The sequence below is a fragment of the Heteronotia binoei genome, chromosome 2 (assembly GCF_032191835.1).
Source record: "Heteronotia binoei isolate CCM8104 ecotype False Entrance Well chromosome 2, APGP_CSIRO_Hbin_v1, whole genome shotgun sequence".
Taxonomy (NCBI): Eukaryota; Metazoa; Chordata; class Lepidosauria; order Squamata; family Gekkonidae; genus Heteronotia; species Heteronotia binoei.
Window position 1 is genome coordinate 185,631,840 of NC_083224.1, and position 11,499 is coordinate 185,643,338.

Below are 11,499 nucleotides of genomic sequence, written 5' to 3' on the forward strand. Positions count from 1 at the left end.
CTACTCTGTGAGCTACTGCCATTAAAGTTGTGAGCTACTGTATACATTATTGTGCTCTGGGGTCATCCTTCCTGAGCTAAGACGAAAATGTGTGAGCTAGCTAAAAATCTGTGAGCGAGCTCATGCTAACTCAGCTTAGAGGGAACACTGCTCATACCTATGGATGCCAGCCTCCAGGTGGGAAGAAGAAGAAGATATTAGATTTCTATCCCGCCCTCCACTCCAAAGAGTCTCAGAGCGGCTCGCAATCTCCTTTACCTTCCTCCCCCACAACAGACACCCTGTGAAGTGGGTGGGGCTGGAGAGGGCTCTCACAGCAGCTGCCCTTTCAAGGACAACCTCTGCCAGAGCTATGGCGGACCCAAGGCCATGCTAGCAGGTGCAAGTGGAGGAGTGGAGAATCAACCCCAGTTCTCCCAGATAAGAGTCCGCACACTTAACCATTACACCAAACTGGCTTTCCCCGGGGACCCCCTGGAATTACTGCTCATCTCCAGACTACTGAAATCAGTTTCCCTGGGAGAAAATGGATGCTTTGGAGGGTGGGCTCTATGGCTTTGTACCCCACTGAGATCCCTGTCTACCCCCAAAGCTCCAGGAGTTTTTCAACATGGATCTGGTAACCTTACTCTCCATCCCCCGCCTGGCAACCCTAGTCATACCACATGAGAGAATTGTGATCATTATTTTAAGCCCCATAGTACGACAATGGGGAAAGTCAATTTTAAAAGGGCCTTCAAAATGCATGACGTTACATACATGTTGGCCCCTTCAATGTGCATTTCATTATTCCTATTTTGTCAAGCCAAAGCTGACCCAATTTTAAACTAGATGCAGTGTTTTTGTTTGACTTCCCCGCAGCAACCAAGGTGCAAATTAAATCCAGGAGCGATTTCACAGTCGGGCTCCTCACCAAGCAATTCTGCTCTGTGGCTCTTCTCCTGCTGTTGGCGTGACTGCAGGAGAAGCAAACGGGCCTTTGCTGATCGGTGGCCAATCTCAGAGGGCCAAATCTGACATGCGCTGCCTGGGAGTTGTTGTACACCTGGAGCACCCATTGGTTTTTCTTTTTTATGCTCAGTTATCAGGCACTTCCAGCCTTTCCTGTGCTACCTGCTCTCTCCGGGGCAGATTTTTATGTCTCATTTCTAGAGAGCCAGTTTGATGTAATGGTTAAGTGCACGGACTCTTATCTGAGAGCCGGGTTTGATTCCCCACTCCTCCACTTTCAGCTGCTGGAGTGGCCTTGGGTCAGCCTTAGCTCTCGCAGAGGTTATCCTTGAAAGGGCAGCTTCTGGGAGAGCTCTCTCAGCCCCACCTACCTCACAGAGTGCTTGTTGTGGGGGAGGAAGATAAAGGAGATTGTGAGCTGCTCTGAGATTCAGAGTGAAGGGTGGAATATAAATCTAATTTCTTCTTATAGAACTAGTGCCAATAATCCAAAAGGGACCTGTGAAAGTGACCAAAAACAGTTTCAGCTCATTTATTTATTCATCTTATACTTTGCTTTTCTCGCAACAAGGCATAGGGAGTCAGTACAAAACGGGCCATTCATTAACCAATCCATTGGGATTTCAGAAATCTGGAACCACCAGAAAGAACCAAAGTATAGTGTGAGTCTTCACATAAGTGGAACAAAAACGACATAAATAGGATCCTACTTTCAGTCAGCTGAATACAGCAGTATAGACCACAGCCCTCAATCATTGACCCAAGCAAGTCTGCAAAACCATTTTATGCAGTGCAATCCTATTACCTGCGCAGGAAAGCCCTCTTGAATAATTTTGCATAGTTCAATTTTGCATAGTTTATGGAAGACCAGAAGAGTGGGAGCCTTCCATCCCACAAGGCGGGAACCACAACAGAGAAACCACATGTGCTTACAATAGGGTTGCCAATCCCCACGTTCCTGCTTCAGGGTCATCAGAAAACAGGAGGGGAGGGTAATGTCTGCTGAGCACTCCATGAGCCAGTTTGGTAGGAGAGCCGGTTTGGTGTAGTGGTTAAGTGTGTGGACTCTTATCTGGGAGAACCGGGTTTGATTCCCCACTCCTCCACTTGCACCTGCTGGCATGGCCTTGGGTCAGCCATAGCTCTGGCAGAGGTTGTCCTTGAAAGGGCAGCTGCTGTGAGAGCCCTCTCCGGCCCCACCCACCTCACAGGGTGACTGTTGTGGGGGAGGAAGGGAAAGGAGATTGTGAGCCGCTCTGAGACTCTTCAGAGTGGAGGGCGGGATATAAATCCAATATCTTCTTCTTCTTCTCTGGAGACCGATTCCCATGGGGTAATGGAGAATGGACCTGTGGGTATCGGGGGGGGCTGTTTTTGAGGTAGAGGCACCAAATTTGCAGCATAGCATCCGATGCCTCTCCTTAAAACACCCTCCAAGTTCCAAAACGATTGGACCGGGGGTCCAATTCTATGAGCCCCAAAGGAAGGTGCCCCTGTCCTTCGTTATTTCTAATGAAGGGAAGGCATTTGAAAGATGTGCGGTCCCTTTAAATGTGATGGCCAGAACTCCCTTTGGAGTTCAGTCATGCTTGTCCCAACCTTGCTCCAGGCTCCCCACCAAGGTCTCCTGGCTCCACCCCCAAAGTCCCCAGATATTTCTTGAATTTGGACCTGGTAACCCTAGCATAAGAGAGTGAAAGAATTGGGCACCAGGGCATATAGAAAAGGGGGCTACGCACTACTGTACTGGCACGAACCGTATCACGAAGTGATTATACAACTGAGTCAAATTGCAGGGTTATATTGGTGATGGCAGACCATGGTGTGTCTTTTCCCTAGCTGGAGAGCAATGATCGTAACCTTTTAAAACAGGAGTAAGCGTTAACGTATGAACAGTGTTATCTCAATATGTTAGTGACAACCAAAGCAAGGAGCATTCACCAAGGATCACTTAAATTAGAGGCCCTCAACCCTGTTGAGCCTTCAGGCACTTTGGGAATTTTGAGAAAGGCTTGGAGGCTGCGCCAAAAAAACCCAGCTGCCACGGGGATGTGGTGAACCAATTGCAAAACGTTGGGAGGCTCCCACCCAAGCACCCTCCCATAATGGAGGCAGCAGTTTCTGAATGGGTGCTGCCTTGTAGACACATTCGTGTCTCCTTTTGTGCTCTTCCAAAGTATTACCTGCACCAATAACACACGAAGCTGTCTGTCACACCTTCAGTCCATCAAGGTCGGTAGTGTCTACTCAGACTGGGGGCATCTGTCTGGAGCCTTACATAGAGAGTCCGCTCTGGTCAATACCTGGATGGGCAACCACCAAGAAAGTCCACGGTCGTTACGTAGAGGCAGGTAATGGCAAACCACCTCTGAACACCTCTTACCTTGGAAACCCTACCAGGGGGTCACCATAAATCAGCTGCAATTTGATGGCAAAAAAAAAAGAGGCAGTGGCCATCACCCCATCAGGAGAAGAAGATATTGGATTTATATCCCGCCCTCCACTCCGAAGAGTCTCAGAGCAGCTCACAATCTCCTTTACCTTCCTCCCCCACAACAGACACCCTGTGAGGTAGATGAAGATATTGGATTTATATCCCGCCCTCCACTCCGAAGAGTCTCAGAGCGGCTCACAATCTCCTTTACCTTCCTCCCCCACAGCAGACACCCTGTGAGGTAGATGAAGATATTGGATTTATATCCCACCCTCCACTCCGAAGAGTCTCAGAGCGGCTCACAATCTCCTTTACCTTCCTCCCCCACAGCAGACACCCTGTGAGGTGGGTGGGGCTAAGAGAGCTCTTACAGCAGCTGCCCTTTCAAGGACAACCTCTGCCAGGGCTATGGCTAACCCAAGGCCATTCCAGCATGGGCAAGTGGAGGAGTGGGGAATCACTCTCCCAGATAAGAGTCCGCACACTTAACCGCTACACCAAACTGGCTCTCGAGGCAGAGACTTCCATCAACTTATGTTATATAAACGCATTTCATCTATCTGCAGTCAGCTGATGCCAGGAGAGATCAACAAACAGGGCTGGCCCTGTCACTAGGCAGACTAGATGATTGCCTAGGCGCCGGCCTTCTGGGGGTGCCAAATTGGGCACTTCCCCCATGTGACTGGGTGACATTATCAGTGCAGGGGGGAGCACCAGAAGTTAGCCTTGCCAAGGGTGCCAGACAGTCTACAGCCACCCCTGTAAACAAATGAAAAAAATTGGGGGGGGGGGAGATCTATCTACTGTCACCACCCCCTGCATGACGATACAGCATGACTCGTTGCATCCCATTACCTATTTTATCTTTTTATGAGAAAGATAGGAGGGTTTTCAAAAGTGTCCGCATTCTTGGCCCTTCCTTCCTTCTGTGCCTCAGTCTGTCACCTTCCTTCCTTCCTTCCTTCCTTCCTTCCTTCCTTCCTTCCTTCCTTCCTTCCTTCCTTCCTTCCTTCCCTCCCTCCTTCCTTCCTTGCATCTCTTCCATTGCAGCACAGTCTGACAACCCCCCCTTCCGCTTCCTCAGCATCTGTTGTCCTTTGCTTCCATTTCCCCAGATGTTCCCTTAACGTTCCAAAAGCAGGCTCCGGATACAGCTACATTCTCTGGGGAAGGGGGGGGGGGATATATGCGTGCACGCCTATAGGTGTGTCAGTGTGTTCCGGCCTGGAACAGCCGCCTGACAAACGGATGAGGCGATCCTTTCTGCTTTTAGAAAATGAGGCAACCAGATCTGTTTCCTGCGTAACGAGCTAAGACGGCGCCGCCTTTCCTCCAGATGCTCCCCTGAGCACTGTCACGGCAGAAGGGCGCACCAAACACCTTTGGCAGAATGAGGCCTGGCTGAAGAACCCATCTCAGCCCCCTGTCCAATCAGAGGAGGCCAGGCCTGGAGGAAAGGGGGGGGGGATTGCATTTCTCCAGCCCTCTCCACTCACCCCTCCCACCCACACATCACAGGCAGTCTCTCTCTCTTTCTCCCTCCCTCCCTCCCCATTCCTAGCACACAAAAGCAATGCAATTAAGTGGTCTTAAGTGGGTTTAAGCTGTAGACAGTTTGCAGCTGGTGGGGAGAGAGAAAAAGACGCCAGAAAAATACCTGCCAGGCAGAAGCAAAAAGGATGCTGGGCTTGCAGGGCTCCATGCATGCAAAGCCCCAGGCATGTATTTGAGAGAGAAGGAAGGAGAGGACCAGACCTTCTGATGAAGACCAGGTCGGATCAGAGGACAGCTCCGTTCTCTTTCTCAGCCTGCCTGATGAAAGCATTGGGCACCTCCAGGAAGGCCTGGTAGAGAACCAGGGGATGCGGCGGCGAAGCTGAGCAGATCTCTCTTTTTTGACAGCGCCGGCAGCAAGGAGATACACACGGATGTGGTGAGTCAGGATTTTCTGTTCCCTTGATGGTGGGAGACAGCGGCCTCCGGCAATGTCTGTGGCGTTGGGTGATCTGGAGAAATGTTCTGGGGGCTGGTGTGGGTGGGTGTGAAGGTTTTGGCAAGGAGAATGTCTGCTACAATGGTCAGATATTTTTTTGGGGGGGGGGCACCACCCTACCCCTGGCCCCAGGATCCTGTAAATCTGGGCAAAGCCAAGACCAGAGATGTCAAAATGGCAACTGGCAGTCTCAAGTCTGAATTCACATGTGGCATCGAAAACAATCCCTGGCCCCAGTGTCAGTGCGCACCTCTCAGGTGGTTTGGAAAGGCACCGTAGCTCAGATGTCCGGCGCATGAAAACCAGAAAGGCAGGCTGGAAAGATGCCTGGGCGCTGGGCTTCCGAATCGATCACTGGCCCAGCAGGAAGGTGGATTTACGATCACCCGTCAATGGCTCTGCGCTATACCAGGCAGGAGGGATTCCATGCTGAGCCTTCTGTCTGCTCTCTCCTCCACAGGGAGCCCTGGAAGGAAGGCTCCTGATAAATTAAGTCAGAATCTCTGTCAGGTAGGATGGAAAGAGGGGTGTGGTGATGTGAGGGGGGGAGGGTTTACTGGCAGTGTCCTGGGACCTGGATTCTGGCTCATTTCCAGACTACGGAGATCAGTTCCCCTGGAGAAAGTGGCTGCTTTGAAGGGTGGGCTCTGTAGCCTTGTACCCCACTGAGGTCCCCATCCTCCACAGGCTCCCTTCACAAATTTCCAGGAGTTTCCCAACCTGGGTCTGGCAACCCTACGCCCCCCACCCCCAGCCAGGGGACATGGCAACCCTAGAAGTATCTGGGCCTTCTGAAACCTTGCACAACCGTGGGAAATGCAGGGCGGAAACGCTGTCGATGAGCAGGCATTGTGTTAAATTGCACGGCAAGTAGCTAGTCCATATTGAGGCAGCCATAATAAGGAACTCATTGAGCAACTCATAATTGAGCAACTCATAATGAGCAGTTCAGCCTAGCTTACACAGTTCAGACTAGGGTTGCCAGGTCTGACTCAAGAAATATCTGGGGACTTTGGGGGAGGAGCCAGGAGACTTTGGGGGTGGAGCCAGGAAGCAAGGCTGTGACAAAGGGAGTTCTGATCATCACGTTTAAAGGGACCACACACCTTTTAAATGCCTTCCCTCCCTTTGGAAATAATGAATGATAGGGGCACCTTCTTTGGGGGCTGTAGAATTGGACCCCCTGGTCCAGTCTTTTCGAAACTTGGGGATGTTTTGAGGAGAGGCACGGGATATGCTGAAAATTTGGTGCCTCTACTTCAAAAAACAGCGCCCCGGCAAGCCCCAGATACCGACGGATCAATTTTCCATTATACCCAATGGGAACCGATCGCCATAGGTTACAATGGAGTCCCCAGCAGACATTTCCCTCCCCCCACTCCGGCTTCCTGATGACCCTGAAGCAAGGGGAGGGACTCCAAACCAGGGGATCCCCTGCCCCCAACTGGGGATTGGCAACCCAAGTTCAGAGGCCGAGAGGGTCGCTGCCAACCTCCAGGTGGGGCCAGCAGATCTCCTGGCATTACAACTGATCAGGGAAGAAATCTTTGCGGAGCTGAAACAGAAGATACCTCCAAGGGCAGGCGGGATGTCTCGTGTCTCACCAGGCAGATTCTGGAAGGAGTTTTTATTTCTTAACTCCACGATTCTCTTTGATTGGGAACGTTTTGCTTTGGCAGCTCTGGGAGACCTTGGGGTAGCTGACTTCGGCCCTTTCAGATTCAAAAAGAACACAAAGAAATGGGGGAGGGACGGCGGCTCAGTGGCAGAGCATCTGCTTGGGAAGCAGAAGGTCCCAGGTTCAATCCCTGGCATCTCCAACTGAAAAGGGTCCAGGCAAGTAGGGGTGAAAAACCTCAGCTTGAGACCCTGGAGAGCCGCTGCCAGTCCGAGTAGACAAGACTGACTTTGATGGACCAAGAGTCTGATTCAGTAGAAGGCAGCTTCATATGTTAAAGGGGCTTTTGAGAAGGAGAGCCAGTTTGGTGTAATGGTTAAGTGTGCGGACTCTTATCTGGGAGAACCGGGTTTGATTCCCCACTCCTCCACTTGCACCTGCTAGCATGGCCTTGGGTCAGCCATAGCTCTGGCAGAGGTTGTCCTTGAAAGCGCAGCTGCTGGGAGAGCCCTCTCCAGCCCCACCCACCTCACAGGGTGTCTGTTGTGTGGGAGGAAGGTAAAGGAGATTGTGAGCCGCTCTGGGACTCTTCGGAGTGGAGGGCGGGATAGAAATCCAATATTTTCTTCTTCTTCTTCTTCTTCTTCTTCTTCTTCTTCTTCTTCTTCTTCTTCTTCTTCTTCTTCTATATGAAATGAAGACATCTGAAGCTGTCCATGCTGGCTGAAAGCCTGAGTCATGATCACAGCAGAAACCCTCTGAATGCTGGCGCGGGGAGGGGGACTTTGGCCTCTGTGCCCCTGTTGTAGGCCTCCTAAGGCCAACTGGTTGGCCAGCTTCTGAAACTGGATGCTGAGCCCTCTGTTCCAGGGTTGGATTAACAATTAGGCAAAGTAGGCACTGGCCTACGGGCCCCCATGCCTTTAGGGGCCCCAGGCTGGCTCCCCTTCATTTCCCCCCTTCATTTTGCTTGCAGCCCTCCCAGCCTCCATGCACAGCCAGCAACTGAGCCGCTCTTTGCCTGACTTGCCTGGTGCAGCTGCTGGCATCGTCTCCAAGTGTGCCTCTTTCTACTTTTCCCCACAGCTTTGTTAAAGGGGCTTTTGAGAAGGTGCCTGCAGGCTGCAGTGGGGGCTGTGGGTGACAGGCGGGCGCTCCAACTCTGAGATAATTTGCAAGGGGGCCCCCAAGATTTTGACTGCCTAGGGACCTCCACAGGGTTTAATCCGGCACTGCTCTGTTCCAGCAGAACTGCTCTTCTGAATGCCTAAAACAGAGCAAGGGAGAGTCTCTGATTCAGGGAATACAAGCTGCGGCATATTTTCCCCCTGCGATTGCAGTTCTGCCGTGGTCATGCTGTTCTGAAACAGGCAACCCCTCTACAAGCTCCCGGATTTCTCTTCCCCTGCTGAAAACACTGAACCTTCCCAAGGCTTTGTCCGGTATCATTTACTCGGCCCTACCGCTGAATCCCACCTCTCCGTGTCTAGGTTTTGTTAAAGGGAGCTTTTGGTGTGAGCAACGCTTTGTAAGCACCACAATCACAAGATGAAAGGAAAGGAAATGGGGTGCAAAGTGGACACTGTCTGTCCAGGACAGAGCATGAAGGGACTAGCACTTGGCATAAGAGCCCTTATACACGTGCAAAGAAGTTACATTCTTCTACTGGCAATGCCAAATTCCTTTGGGATGGTTTCTCAGCTCTTCAGTTATGATCTCTGAATGTCTCCATCTACCGCCTGTATTCTTACCCAGTAGATTTTTATCTTGCCATTCTTCCAAGGAACTCAGGGTGGCATACAGGCCTCTCCGTTTCTCATTTTTCCTCATGACAACCCTGCAAGGTAGATTGTTAAGAGTGGGTGACTGGTGTAGGGTCGCCCTCAGGGATGTAGCCAGGATTTCATGTTTAGTGGGGTCCACCACAGGATTTGTTGTTTGTAGGGTTGCCAATCCCCAGGTGGGGGTAGGGGATCCCCCGGTTTGGAGGCCCTCCCCCCCGCTTCAGGGTCGTCAAAAAACGGGGGGAGGGGAGGGAAATGTCTGCTGGGAACTCTGTTATTCCCTATGAAGATTTATTCCCACAGAAAATCATGGAGAATTGATTCGCGGGTATCTGGGGCTCTGGGGGGGGCTGTTTATTGGGGTAGAGGCACCGAATTTTCAGTAAAGCATCTAGTGCCTCTCCCCAAAATACCCCCCAAGTTTCAAAAAGATTGGACCAGGGGGTCCAATTCTATGAGCCCCAAATGAAGGTGCCCCTATCCCTCATTATTTCCTATGGAAGGAAGGAATTGAAAAGGTGTGCCGTCCCTTTAAATGTGATGGCCAGAACTCCCTTTGGAGTTCAATTATGCTTGTCACAGCCTTGATCTTGGCTCCACCCCTAATGTCTCCTGGCTCCACCCCCAAAGTCCCCAGATATTTCTTGAATTGGACTTGGCAACCCTAGTTGTTTGGGAGGGCTGGGGGGGGCGACCCAGTTTGGGGGCCCTGGGCTCTCAGCACGGTAAGCTACCTTGAGTTCCACAAGCTAACCCTCTTTTGCCTGGGCAGTCACAACAGCTCCACTCCCCCCACCCCTTTCTTATCTGCCCCTCTCTCAGAGAGACTGAGACCGCTTGAACTGAAGTTGGGTGCTCAGGAGTGCAGTTGCAAGAACTCTCCCCCCTTCCCTTTGCTCTGCAAGGTGTGTTAGGGAAGGGGAGAGAAAAAAAGCAAAAAGACCTGCAGCAACGCCACTACTTCTTCAGAGCGGTGGTGTGCAAAGGGGACAGATTTGGGGCCCTCCAATGGAAGGGCCATACAGTTGGCAGTGGGGCTTGAAAGGATGGGTCTGCCCCCCCCCCCAGCCCCTCTGTAGCTACAGGCCTTGGTAACCCAGCAGGATTTGTGGAAGAGGGAGGATTCAAACCCGGGTTGCCAAGATCCTGGTCTGACATGCTAATCACACACGCACACACACAGAGGAACATATGAAGCTGCCTTCTGCTGAATCTGGCCCTTGGGCCACCAAAAGCAGTACTGTCCACTCAGACTGGCAGCAGCTCTCCAGGGTCTCAGGCAGAGGTCTTTCCCATCACCGACTGCCTGATCCTTTTAACTGGAGATGCCGGGGATTGAACCTGGGACCTTCTGCATGCCAAGCAGATGCCCTGCCATTGAGCCAGGGCCCCCTCTTGTTTCCAGACAAAGATACCCAATACATTCCATGAAACCAAGGGAGCTGGTCAACTCCTCAGTGGTCTCTTGCGCCCCCAAGGAACAGAAGGAGGGCCCCCCAGCTTGACTAAGAGTCATCATCAAGGGATACAAAGTGGGGTGCAAATCGAGATCTTCCACCACCTGATCTTTAGGCAGGATATCTGCCAGAAGAATCCTAGGGTTGCTAGCCTCCAGGTGGGCCCTGGAGATCTCTTAATTTTACAACTGACCTCCAGCTGGCAGAGTAGGCTTCCCAACCCTCCCGCCCTGGCGGGGGACCCCAGAATTTACAGCTTCTTCTCCCGCTCTCCAAAAAAACGGAAGCGGGGGGAGGGGGGGAAACGGCGCCAAGGAGCGTGGCGAGCCGCCCCATCTCGGAGGAGCAGTTACGGTGAAGCGGAGAAGAGGCGGCAGCAGCGCAGCGGCATCGCGCACTCCGCTCCGCCTCTGAGGCGAAATCAGAGAAGGGAAGGGTGGAGGGAAGGAAGACATTTAAAAAGGTGTGCCGTCCCTTGAAATGCGATGGCCAAAACTCCCATTGGGGTTCAGTGATGCTTGTCACACCCTTGCTCCTAGCTCCACCCCAGTGTCTCCTGGCTCCACCCCCAAAGTCTCCTGGCTCCACCCCCAAAGTCCCCAGATATTTCTTGAATTGGACTTGGCAACCCTATGGCAGAGATCAGCTCCCCTGGAGAAAAGTCTCCAGGTATTTTCCAACACAGACCTGACAACCCTAAAGAATCCCAGTGTCTGATTTGAACAGTTAAAGTGGTGCTTGGTGGCCCTGGTATCGGGTTATACAGACATCCAAGCTGCTGCAGAGCTCTGCAGAACTCAAAAGCTTGTTATTTTGGTTGGTCCTGATAAAACATATTACATAGCTTTTGTTGTTCGGTTTTGTTTTGGACCAGCAGGGCTGCCTGCAGCTTCTACTGCATAGCACATCCTTTAGGAGTGCCAACTCCAGGATGGGAAATTCCTGGAGATGGAGCTGGGGAGCGTGGGCTTTGGGAAGCGGAGAGACTTCGATAGGGGATAATGCCGTCGAGTCCAATTTCCAAAGCAGTCATTTCCTCCAGGGGAACTAATCCTTGTAGTCTGGAAATCAACTGTAATTTCATGAGATCTCCAGGCACCCCCTGGAAGTTGGCAATCCCCAGGGCTTTTTATAGCAGGAACTCCTTTGCATATTAGACCACACACCCCTGATGTAGCCAATCCCTGTGGAGCTTTTAGTAGGCCCTGTACGAAGAGCCCTGTAAGCTCCAGGAGGATTGGCTACATCAGGGGGGTGTAGCC